At 45.0% G+C, this 12,059-nt stretch overlaps 1 pseudogene across 1 annotated transcript; it reads right to left on the reverse strand.

Moving 5' to 3' along the window:
* Positions 1–909: 909 nt before the first annotated feature.
* Positions 910–3,928, reverse strand: LOC307069652 (germ cell-less protein-like 1; annotated as a pseudogene). The gene is made up of 2 exons: positions 3,835–3,928; positions 910–2,209 (listed from the first exon to the last, which is right to left on the reverse strand). The product of its transcript is annotated as a germ cell-less protein-like 1 (transcript).
* Positions 3,929–12,059: the final 8,131 nt, after the last annotated feature.

Genomic DNA, 12,059 nt, shown 5'->3' on the forward strand with positions numbered 1-12,059 from the left:
ATGGAATCTAAAAAAAAAAAATGGTTCTGATGAACCTAGGGGCAGCACAGGAATAAAGACGCTGATGTAGAGAATGGACTTGAGGACACGGGGAAGGGGAAGAGTAAGCTGGGACGAAGTGAGACAGTAGCATTGACATACATACACTACCAAATGTAAAACAGAGAGCTAGTGGGAAGCAGCCGCATAGCACAGGGAGATCAGCTTGGTGCTTTATGACCACCTAGAGGGGTGGGATAGGGCGGGTGGGAGGGAGACACCAGGGGTAGGGGATATGGGGATATATGTATACATATAGCTGATTCACTTTGTTATACAGCAGAAACCAATACAACATTGTAAAGCAATTATGCTCCAATAAATATGTTTAAAAAAGATATGCTTAGGTTGAAGAGCAACCAATAAAAAAGGAAGATCATCAGTGTGGTCTGGGTGGTGTGCTCACATAGTGAGAGACCATGGAAACCAAGTAGCAGCTCTAAACACACCAATTGAAAGAGAAATGAAACTGTTACTTTAACATTCATTTAATCAAACTAAAGGAAACACATATATTAAGAGAGTTTCACTAAGAGTAGTAGAGTAGGTAGGCTCACAGTTTCTCTCTAAAGTCAATAGCTCTTTGGCTTCACAGAAGTGATGGGCGGGGCGGGGGGTGGTGTCGATGGATCCTAAACCAGGATGACAGGTTGCCACATTAACAGCCCAAATGAGTTCTCGAGGTGTCTGCGGGGCTTCAAAATTTGTCCTCTTCATATGCTCATGTAAACAATCTCAAGTATTATGAGCTACAGTTCAACAAAGCCTCTGACAGAGTTGGTTACCAGAGATGGGCAAGCCTGGTTGGTCCCACAGAAGGAGCTGGCATCTGGACCAAGCTGGTCGTCCCTGACCCCAGGAAAGAGCTGCTCAGTTCTCTGAGGTTTTTTGCAGGGGCAAACGCCCTGGGAAACGCCCCTCTCGGTGGCGGTACCGGAAGTTGCAGGCCACATATTTGGGGAAAACCACGTCTTGGTTTTCCAGGTCCATTACCTCTAGCTCTTGATTCTGTCTCAGGGAAAGCATCCGGTATTCTGTGCGCTTCCTGAAAACGGCTCTCCCAGCCCTGTCCAAGGAGGACAGGCGCAGGTGGAACGTGACTTTTCTCTGCCAGAGTAAGGTGACCCCGAGGCTGCGGGACTTGTTCCGTGCACTGCACCGGAAAATGATGTGCTGGTTGGCGTAGCACACCACCAGGTCCCAGCTGAAGTCGAAGCCTTCCCACTGCCAGCTGCACTGCTTGTCCATATGGAGGTGGCCCCTGCACCGCATGCTGTTCCCCTGGGGGTCGGACACATAGACGTCCACGGGCCAGAGCTTTCTGGTCTGCTCAGCCCGGAGGGGGCCAAGCCAATGCTCTTTGTACACTGGGGACAGCCAAGCAGCAGGGATTGCGCATCCTGGTGGATGACACGTGCTGACGTCAGGTCCCAGATTATGTAGGTAAGCCGCAGCTGCTGGAACACTGGCACGAAGGCTCTGCCCTGCTCGGTCTCCAGGAAAGCGGTGCCCTCCGAATCCCTCCTGGACCTGGCAAACCGTGAGTCGGTGTCAGGCAATAGGGCCCTGCGCGGGCCCCTGCATGTCGGCTGCAGCTGCAAGAACATCCACTTTTTCAGCATGGCGTACACGTCCATCTCCACCCCCATCACCAAGAGCCGTGAAGAGGCAACGACCTCTTTCATGAGATCCAGGCTGACTTCTCGCAATAGCCCCTCACTACACTGGGTCATCATGTTGTCCAGCAGCCACTGAAGACACCTGGTCCTGATGGTCGGGAGTCCGTAGCTTTCAGCAGAGTAGTAGTAGCTGCATACGGTCTGGGCACTGACAGTCTCCTTCATGACCTCCCCGCACTGCTGAATCACCTCGTCCAGCTGCAGCATGCTGGCTGTGGCCAGGATGGCGACGACTCGACCGGATGGGATGAGCATGGAGTCTCAGTACAGGGAACCTAAAGCCTCGTGCAGTGCCTCATGATCAATGTTCTCGTCAGGCACCTGCAACTCTATAGTATCCATGGTTTTCTCCCGTCAAGCGCCACTGAACATGCTAGCAAAGTACCCTGACTGGCACAAGGAGACCTTATGCAAGTTCCACTCCTCCCCCTGTGCGCAGATCCGCACGTCGCTCTGTTCTCCTCTCAGGAAGAGTGCCTCATAAACGGACCCTGAACAATCTGTAGCATGTTTCCGGCAGCTCTCTTTTGTGAGCGGCCCCACTGGGCCTGTCTCCCGCTTGCGGCTCCCCTGACTGGCGGCAGGTCTGGCCTCTTCACTCTCCTTCCCGTCCTCTCTCTCTGCCACTACTGCCTCCTCAGCCTACTCCTCCCCGCCACTGGCACCTGGCTCCTCTGGGGCACGCCCCCACCAGTGCCATGGGATCCCACTGCTTCGTGCTCCCATGGCCTATACCTCAGTGGTGCAGTGGACAAGCTTCCTTTTCAGGCGCCGTTGCCGCGGGCACGAGCTCAGCCCAGAGTGCTGTTGGGTACAGATGACGTTTGCTCTAACGGTCTCTCGAGAGTGCGCCACGCTAAGCCACACCCACTAGGCCCCACCCCGCCGGGTAAGGGCACTCCGTACCAGGGATTCCACTCTGTTTATCTTTCCCTCCTGGGATGATTGCTGTCAGGCTCCCTTCATAGGATGATGGTGGAACAGGGGCCTTTGTGTGAGAATTTTCCCCATTAATTCCAAGAACACAATTCGCTCTTCCCCATCTAAAACAGTTAGTGATTATTCCTTTATGGAGAATTACATCTTGGTTCCAGCTCTGTCCTCTAGGCACCTTAATTTCCATAATTAACTTCTTAGGCTATCTCATCACTTGACCTGTGAAACCATGTTTTTGTGATAAAAGTGGCAATTTTGCCCCAGTCTTTGCTTTGGTCTTTAACTTTTGTTTTAATATAGCATTGCCAATTATAGAATCATTTGGAACTCTGTGTGTGTGTGCATGCCCGTGTGCACGTGCATTCACATGTGTGTCCAATCAGCTTCTCAGAGCGCATGACTCCATTTTCCATAGGCACACATACCTTTAGTTTGTGGGAAGATCTTATGTTCCCAAAATAATTTTAGCTTTTCTTAATGTTTTTATTTTTGTTCCCACTCCACCTGTGTGAACATCTTGAGCTCTCTTGGCACTTTCCTTGTTTCTTGCAAACAACTACTCATTCCTCGTGGTTTGAGCTCTGGATCAAAGACCACCGTTTCTCACACCTCCAAGGCAGTTATATATATCTTTCTTCAACTGTACTCCCATCAGGCCTTGATAAAACATTTCTCCCCATATGGCTGTAGTTATTTCATTGTATTATTTTTCAGCACTAGATTTTTGAATGTTTGAGGCAAGGACTTTGAATTACCAGCACCAGACACAAGGCTTAGCAAGTAACAAACTTACAGTGAAAGAAAATGAGGAATGAATGGGATGTTTTCCATTTTTGAGGAAATGAATAATATTAAATACTGCACTGACAAGTGTAATATGCTAAACAAATGATGTGTTGCAGAGAGAGTCTGGATCTTTCAATGACAAGGGAAGTACAGTATAAGAGAAAATACAAACAAACAAAATCCTCTTGAAAATGGCAAGCCTCTAAGTTCATTTGATCCTGCCTAAGGAGAATGTTTACATAATTTGAATAGTGCAGTATAACCATATGTTACATTTTAAGAATTCTCTGTTATATAGCTTTACAGAGGTGCTGATAAGAGGGTCTACAAAAAGGCTGCATGTTCAGTGGCGCTTGACGGGAGAAAACCATGGATACTATAGAGTTGCGGGTACCTGACGAGAACATTGATCGTGAGGCACTGCACGAGGCTTTAGGTTCCCTGTACTGAGACTCCATGCTCATCCCATCCGGTCGAGTCGTCGCCATCCTGGCCACAGCCAGCATGCTGCAGCTGGACGAGGTGATTCAGCAGTGCGGGGAGGTCATGAAGGAGACTGTCAGTGCCCAGACCGTATGCAGCTACTACTACTCTGCTGAAAGCTACGGACTCCCGACCATCAGGACCAGGTGTCTTCAGTGGCTGCTGGACAACATGATGACCCAGTGTAGTGAGGGGCTATTGCGAGAAGTCAGCCTGGATCTCATGAAAGAGGTCGTTGCCTCTTCACGGCTCTTGGTGATGGGGGTGGAGATGGACGTGTACGCCATGCTGAAAAAGTGGATGTTCTTGCAGCTGCAGCCGACATGCAGGGGCCCGCGCAGGGCCCTATTGCCTGACACCGACTCACGGTTTGCCAGGTCCAGGAGGGATTCGGAGGGCACCGCTTTCCTGGAGACCGAGCAGGGCAGAGCCTTCGTGCCAGTGTTCCAGCAGCTGCGGCTTACCTACATAATCTGGGACCTGACGTCAGCACGTGTCATCCACCAGGATGCGCAATCCCTGCTGCTTGGCTGTCCCCAGTGTACAAAGAGCATTGGCTTGGCCCCCTCCGGGCTGAGCAGACCAGAAAGCTCTGGCCCGTGGACGTCTATGTGTCCGACCCCCAGGGGAACAGCATGCGGTGCAGGGGCCACCTCCATATGGACAAGCAGTGCAGCTGGCAGTGGGAAGGCTTCGACTTCAGCTGGGACCTGGTGGTGTGCTACGCCAACCAGCACATCATTTTCCGGTGCAGTGCACGGAACAAGTCCCGCAGCCTCGGGGTCACCTTACTCTGGCAGAGAAAAGTCACGTTCCACCTGCGCCTGTCCTCCTTGGACAGGGCTGGGAGAGCCGTTTTCAGGAAGCGCACAGAATACCGGATGCTTTCCCTGAGACAGAATCAAGAGCTAGAGGTAATGGACCTGGAAAACCAAGACGTGGTTTTCCCCAAATATGTGGCCTGCAACTTCCGGTACCGCCACCGAGAGGGGCGTTTCCCAGGGCGTTTGCCCCTGCAAAAAACCTCAGAGAACTGAGCAGCTCTTTCCTGGGGTCAGGGACGACCAGCTTGGTCCAGATGCCAGCTCCTTCTGTGGGACCAACCAGGCTTGCCCATCTCTGGTAACCAACTCTGTCAGAGGCTTTGTTGAACTGTAGCTCATAATACTTGAGATTGTTTACATGAGCATATGAAGAGGACAAATTTTGAAGCCCCGCAGACACCTCGAGAACTCATTTGGGCTGTTAATGTGGCAACCTGTCATCCTGGTTTAGGATCCATCGACACCACCCCCCGCCCCGCCCATCACTTCTGTGAAGCCAAAGAGCTATTGACTTTAGAGAGAAACTGTGAGCCTACCTACTCTACTACTCTTAGTGAAACTCTCTTAATATATGTGTTTCCTTTAGTTTGATTAAATGAATGTTAAAGTAACAGTTTCATTTCTCTTTCAATTGGTGTGTTTAGAGCTGCTACTTGGTTTCCATGGTCTCTCACTATGTGAGCACACCACCCAGACCACACTGATGATCTTCCTTTTTTATTGGTTGCTCTTCAACCTAAGCATATCTTTTTTAAACATATTTATTGGAGCATAATTGCTTTACAATGTTGTATTGGTTTCTGCTGTATAACAAAGTGAATCAGCTATATGTATACATATATCCCCATATCCCCTACCCCTGGTGTCTCCCTCCCACCCGCCCTATCCCACCCCTCTAGGTGGTCATAAAGCACCAAGCTGATCTCCCTGTGCTATGCGGCTGCTTCCCACTAGCTCTCTGTTTTACATTTGGTAGTGTATGTATGTCAATGCTACTGTCTCACTTCGTCCCAGCTTACTCTTCCCCTTCCCCGTGTCCTCAAGTCCATTCTCTACATCAGCGTCTTTATTCCTGTGCTGCCCCTAGGTTCATCAGAACCATTTTTTTTTTTTAGATTCCATATATTTGTGTTAGCATATGGCATTTGTTTTTCTCTTTCTGACTTACTTCACTCTGTATGATGGACTCTAGGTCCATCCACCTCACCACAAATAACCCAATTTCATTTCTTTTTATGAACCTAAACATATCTTGATGTTAGTTAGACTTAAACTTCCCTAGCATTTTAACCCCAGAGAAACATTTCAAGTCTTATAACTCCCTATATTGGGAGTGGAGTGGAAGGAAGCAGATGAATTCTGTGAGATTATTCCTGTACTATAGTTTTTTTCTGTGGCATACAGTCATGAATTATTTATGCACCAGAGAAAGTACTCTTTAAGCAAGTTGATGGCCTTTGCTCTTCAGATACCTTTGACGTTCAAATTGTATTAGGAAAAACTCTTTCCCACTTAAGGACAGGACTGGTAACCTCTGGAATGGAATGCCTTTGAATTATAGTGGGAATTACTTGGCATCTGGAAATGGGATCAAAAGACAAGCAGTCCAAGCCACTAATCAAAAGGATAAGGTAGAATGTGTTTTTGTCACAAAAGTAGAAACACACCAGTTATGATTCCAACATGTTGGTTTCTGATTATTGTTAACTTGCCAACTGGCCCCATCCCATTCCCTTTTAAATGCCCTACTTGTTTGCATTTCACTGAGTGATTTTTGTGGTTAAAGAAGGTCAAGGAATGGAAAGCTCTGTTTAAGAATCCATACAAATTATAAATACATGCTTGGAAGGAGTGTGAAAAGTTCATACAAGATGAACAAATAAATTAAAAAGAATAATCACCAGATTTAATGTTTTACTTAGTTGAAACCAGAATTTTCCTTACCGTTTGCTTATATTTCTCTTCCCAATGAGATTTTATCCTTTGTCATCCAGTGAACAAGTTACTTTTGATTTTCTTTTTTTCTTTCTTCATTCACTCATTCATTTATTCATTTTTACCCTTTAAGGAGGTTTTAAAGGCTTCATTAACCCAAACCCACATACTAGTATTAGAGTAATATTTACATAACAGTTAGTTATAAGAAATAGTTCAATCAGGAAGCTGCTGTTGCATCCTTTGATGTTTGCCCTTAATTTCTCATTCCGCCCCCCTTCCCAGTGTTCCCTTATACTCTGTATATCTGACCAATTACAAACAATAAACTTCATTACATTTTTTTAATAACTAAACTGAAGGAAAGAGTAAGTTATTGATTCAGTAGAAAGGTAAAAATTATTACGTATTTTTTATGTAACAATTTCACTTCGTTTATATAAAATCTCTAAGCAATTTCCAATTATTTTTTCTTGAACTGAATGCCAGGATGCCATTTCATCTAAAGACAGGTTATCTGGAAATGCACCTTGAATGAGAGATCTGCTTTTGTTTTCCTCCCCAACTAACTTTAAATTCTTAAATTGCTTTTTGATGTTTACAATAGAAAGATGTTCAATAATGTGCACACAGTGACAGCTGAAATACACTCATTTAATAAACATTTAAATTCTCACAATCCGTGAGTGTTGCCATTTGCCAGTTTGGGCAATTTATCCAATATCAGTCCCTATTTTTTTACTTCAATGGTGTTTTTGTTTTTGTTTTTTTTTTTCGTTTCTTTTTGACTGCTAAGGATGAGGAGGAAAGCTTCTCCCACCTTGACACTCACTTTGTTTTGCAGCCACTTACTCAAGGCGTGGGGAGATGGGGAGACAGAACCAGATGTATAGTCATGGTAATGCTACAGGAAACAATCACACTAAATAACAGCAAAGTAAACACCACACCAAAGGAGGTGTACCCCTATGGGATACAGTGCAGTCCTTGACAATGATGAGGATTTATCCCTGTCTCTGTCTTTCCCTCTCTGTATGTCTGTCTCTGTCTGCCTGTCATTTCCTATCTCTGTCTCTATTGTCTCTGTCTGCATCCCTATCTCTATCTACGTCTGCCTTTGTCTACCTCTGTCTGTCTCAGTGTGTCTATCTTTGTCACTCTCTGTCTCTGTCTTACCGTCCCTATCTTTCTGTTTCCCTCTGTATCTGACAATCTGTGCCTGACTGACTGTCTCTGTCTGGGTCTCTATCTTTCTATCTCTGTCTCTGTATCTCCCTGGTGTTTCTATATCCGTCTGTTTCTGTATCTGTCTGTGTCCATGTGTCTCTTTCTCTATCTGTCTGTCTCTGTCTTTCCCTTTCTGTCTTCGTCTGTCTCTTTCTCCATCTGCCTCTGCCTCTATCTCTGTCTCTGTCCCTCTCCTCTCTCTCTCTCTGTCCCTCCCTCCCTCTCTCTGTCTCTGTCTTTGTCTCTCTCCATCACTATCTCTACATCTCCATTTCAATGTGCCTCTCTCTTTCTCTGTCTTTCTCTGTCTCTGCATCTGTCTCTCAGTCTGTCTGTCTCTGTCTTCCCATCTGTGTCTATCAGCCTTTGCCTGTCTCCCTGTCTCTGTCTGTAACCGTCACTCTCTTTCTTAGTTTGTACATGTGTCTGTCTGTGCCTGTCTGGGTCTGTCTTTCTCTGTCTCCCTGTCTCTCTATATATCTATTTCTATCTGTCTGTGTCTGCCCCTTTCTGTGTATCCCTTTCTACCTGTCTCTTTTTGGGGAGGAGGTGTAATATCTGGCTCTGTCCATCTGTTGGACTTTCTCAGCCTGCCCAACCAGCTGTCTCTGTTTTTCTGTCAGGCTGTCCTGTCTCTGGCTGTTTCTGCCTCTGGCTCTGTTACATATCTTTAGGGAGTCTGTCTCTGTCTCTGCCTGTCTTAAGGAGACTGGGATGAAAGATTATTACAATTCAGTACACAAACCCTCTTCTCCTATGTTCCCTTCCAGTGGCGTCCCAGAGACAGACGCTGTAAGAAGATAAAGGTTAGCATTCATGTTCAAAGACATAAGAGACCTAAATAAACAATGGCCTATGAAGGAGAAAGCGGTGTCCCAGGGATGTAGGTGGGCTGGACACAGACAGCACACAAGTGTAAAGTATGCTACTGTGGAAAGGGTCTATATAGAAACAGCACAAAGATGACATTGGAATTTTAGTGAAAGATGCATCATGTCCTAGAAAAAGAAAACCATCTTCTTTAAGAGGAAAAGAAAAACAAGAGGGAGTGTCTAGCCACAGGGTCTACAGGAAGGTGCTTGCCAAGTCTCAACCTCAGAATTTGGACATGAAGCTGCCTGATGAGAGTTAAAATAGCAAAATGCACCTATTTTATGTAAGTACACAGCACAAACCATGGGATTAAACATAAAATTTTGAATTGGGGTCAGTAAGAAACACATTGAAATAAGTGGATTGAAACAAGATCCAAGTTTCCAATGTCATCACCTGTTTAGCTAGTAACATGACTCCTAAGACATTCATATTTTATGAGCCCACATAAGGTTCCGCCCTTTCCTTGTCTACTCAGCTACCTGGGCCTTGATGCCCTTCCCTTTATTCAGGATAAATCTCTTGAAAGGGGTGTATCACCTGCCTCACGTTCCAAGGTTTACTTGCTTGACTCCTGTTACCATCTAAATGTCATAGACTCTCAAATTCATAGCCCATGCACGGACCTCTTCTTTGCATCCAGACCTATAGGCAACGGTCTGCCCCACAACATGGAAATCTCAAAGGTGCTGCAATCTACAAAGGAACAAAATCGAACTTATGGTCCAGGCAACCAATTTTAATCTAACTGTAGCTTCCTTCCTCACTTGAATAAATAAATAGAAAGACATTGATGGTGGTAAGGAGATAACAACCAAGACGTTGGCTGAAAGTTATACTTCCTCAAGTGTTTGTTTGAGTTTCCGGAATCAAATTTGTCTGTTCATGATGTTCTAAAGATAGGTGGCGTTTTCTCTAGTAGGCCAGAGAACTGAAATTTACCTCATTTACTTAGACAACAAATAGCCAATTGATAAATGAACAGTCTTTGGAAAGATTTGTTCTAACGGTGCAGGGGAAAGTTTGGTTTAGTCTGTGAACACATTTTCCACATCGATTGTTATGATCAGATTCTGAGATTGGACAACAAAGAATAATTTCACTCCATATTGTAGCAAAATTCAACTATCAAACTTGGTTTAAGGACTAGCAGGATGATATGATGCAGTGGAAGGGATAAAAACAATGTGTGCAAATTCATGCTAAGATTTGAATACCCAAAAGATCCTTAAGTCTCTGAAAAGTATTCATCACATAAACACAATGCATTGCATTGGTGATACCTGTCAAGTATTTTTTTTTTTTTTTTTTTTTTTTTGCGGTACGCGGGCCTCTTACTGTCGTGGCCTCTCCCATTGCGGAGCACAGGCTCCGGACGCGCAGGCTCAGCGGCCATGGCTCACGGGCCTAGCCGCTCCGTGGCATGTGGGATCTTCATGGACTGGGGCACCAACCCGTGTCCCCTGCATCGGCAGGCGGACTCTCAACCACTGCGCCACCAGGGAAGCCCCTGTCAAGTAATTTTTTAAAAAAATAAAAATATTACAAGGTGATGGTAAAAATAGGAATCTACAAGCAACTGATTGTTTTCATTAGCATGTTTGAAGCACATGGAATTTTGTGAAGAACGGTGACTCTAAGTGAATTAAAAATTTCCAAGCAGTCACGAAGAGCATGTTTTGAATGAAGGCTGGTGGCTGAGTATGGTCCACCAGCAGGTGAGGAGACTTCCTGTAAGAGCTACATTCTCCAAAATGGTAGCCCCTAAATAGTCATATGTGACTATTTAAATTGATTACAATTAAGTAAAGTTGAAAATTCAGTCTCTCAGTCTCACTAGCGACATTTGAAGTGCTCAGTGGCTGCGTGTAAACAGTGGCTACTGCACTGTGTGCAGCACAGATATGGGACATTTCTATCAGTGCAGAGAGTTCTGTTAGATAGTGCTGTTCTATAATCAGTTGCCCCGAGTAAATTTTACGTTTCTTTCTACTTCTGAATACATAGGTTTCCTGGATAACCTCGAAGTGCGTTGATGATGTTTGTGGGGGTGGGGAGGAATTAGAACAATGGAAATACAAAGTGGTCACGTTTGGATTTGCAGGGTCTCATCAGGATCTCATCTGTCTCACCGTGCTTGTTGAGATGTTATGGAGGCTGGGGCCTGGGCTTGAGGAAGGTTGGTAGCCAGCCACAGGGATGGTTTGTTCTGAAGCCCCATGCTCTGGAATTTGGGGAATTGGGGTCTTATCTTCTGTGGCCCATAGAGCATGTGACCTGGTAGTCAGACCATCATCTCAAACTCATTGTCCAAAACTCAACTTTTTCCTTCCTTCTCCCATTCCACTATCATGAAAATCTATTTTCAATATATTTTATGTTTGATTTTTTTTTACTGTTCATCTTGTTAATATCTCCACCAGTATGCCAGCCCACTTCTCAGTCTCAAGGCCTTGTTCAACCTTGCCAGTTGAAAGGTTACAAAATAAATGTCTTTGTGAACTGAAAATTATGTTAGAAATATTAGCATGTGGGGTTATTGTAGTAAACACATCTGATTCTTCGTTTTGCTTTGTCATCAAGTTTAACGCGACAAAATTTATCAATGCCTCCCAGCTAACGACCACCAGGAACACATCTGTAGTTGAACAAGCTGGGTTTACTTTTCCTAGCAGTGAAGGAGAACACACACAGTGAGGAACTGTGGGCCATATAAGTAAGAGGGTGATAGAAAAGGGATATTAAAACACTCGGACTTGTTTTAGGTGATTTGGGTGAGGTTTTAAGGAAGCAGAGTTTTGATCTGGATTGGATACTGTCAGGAAGACAGGGTATTCCTATGACTGAGTATCTTCATAAACCTCTTGTAGAGAGAGAATAGATTAGAGTGAGGTTAAAGATGCAATTGGTGAAAACAAACAAACAAACAAAGCAGAAAAGCAAAAACAAAAACCCCCAACTAACTGTCACTCATATTAACTAGGAGAGGGACATCTGGTGATTTGTACAGTGATCTTGCTTTTGTCTGTGCTTAGAAAAAAAATGATGAAGCGACCTTTGTTGTGTCTCACTTTATCATGATCTCAGAGTGAAGAGATCTCATGATCTCATCTGAAGTTGGCATTCTGTGAGATTTTTTAATGTCTAATGGGAGAATCACATGCCCTAGCCTGGATGTCAAGAGATAATTTTAGTACCCCTCTTTGGCCACAAGACCTTAATCCATGTTATCTAGTCTTCAACCATTGCTCTGATTTTGCTGGTGAGGAATTTATTT

The sequence above is a fragment of the Hyperoodon ampullatus genome, assembly GCF_949752795.1.
Source record: "Hyperoodon ampullatus genome assembly, chromosome: X".
Taxonomy (NCBI): Eukaryota; Metazoa; Chordata; class Mammalia; order Artiodactyla; family Ziphiidae; genus Hyperoodon; species Hyperoodon ampullatus.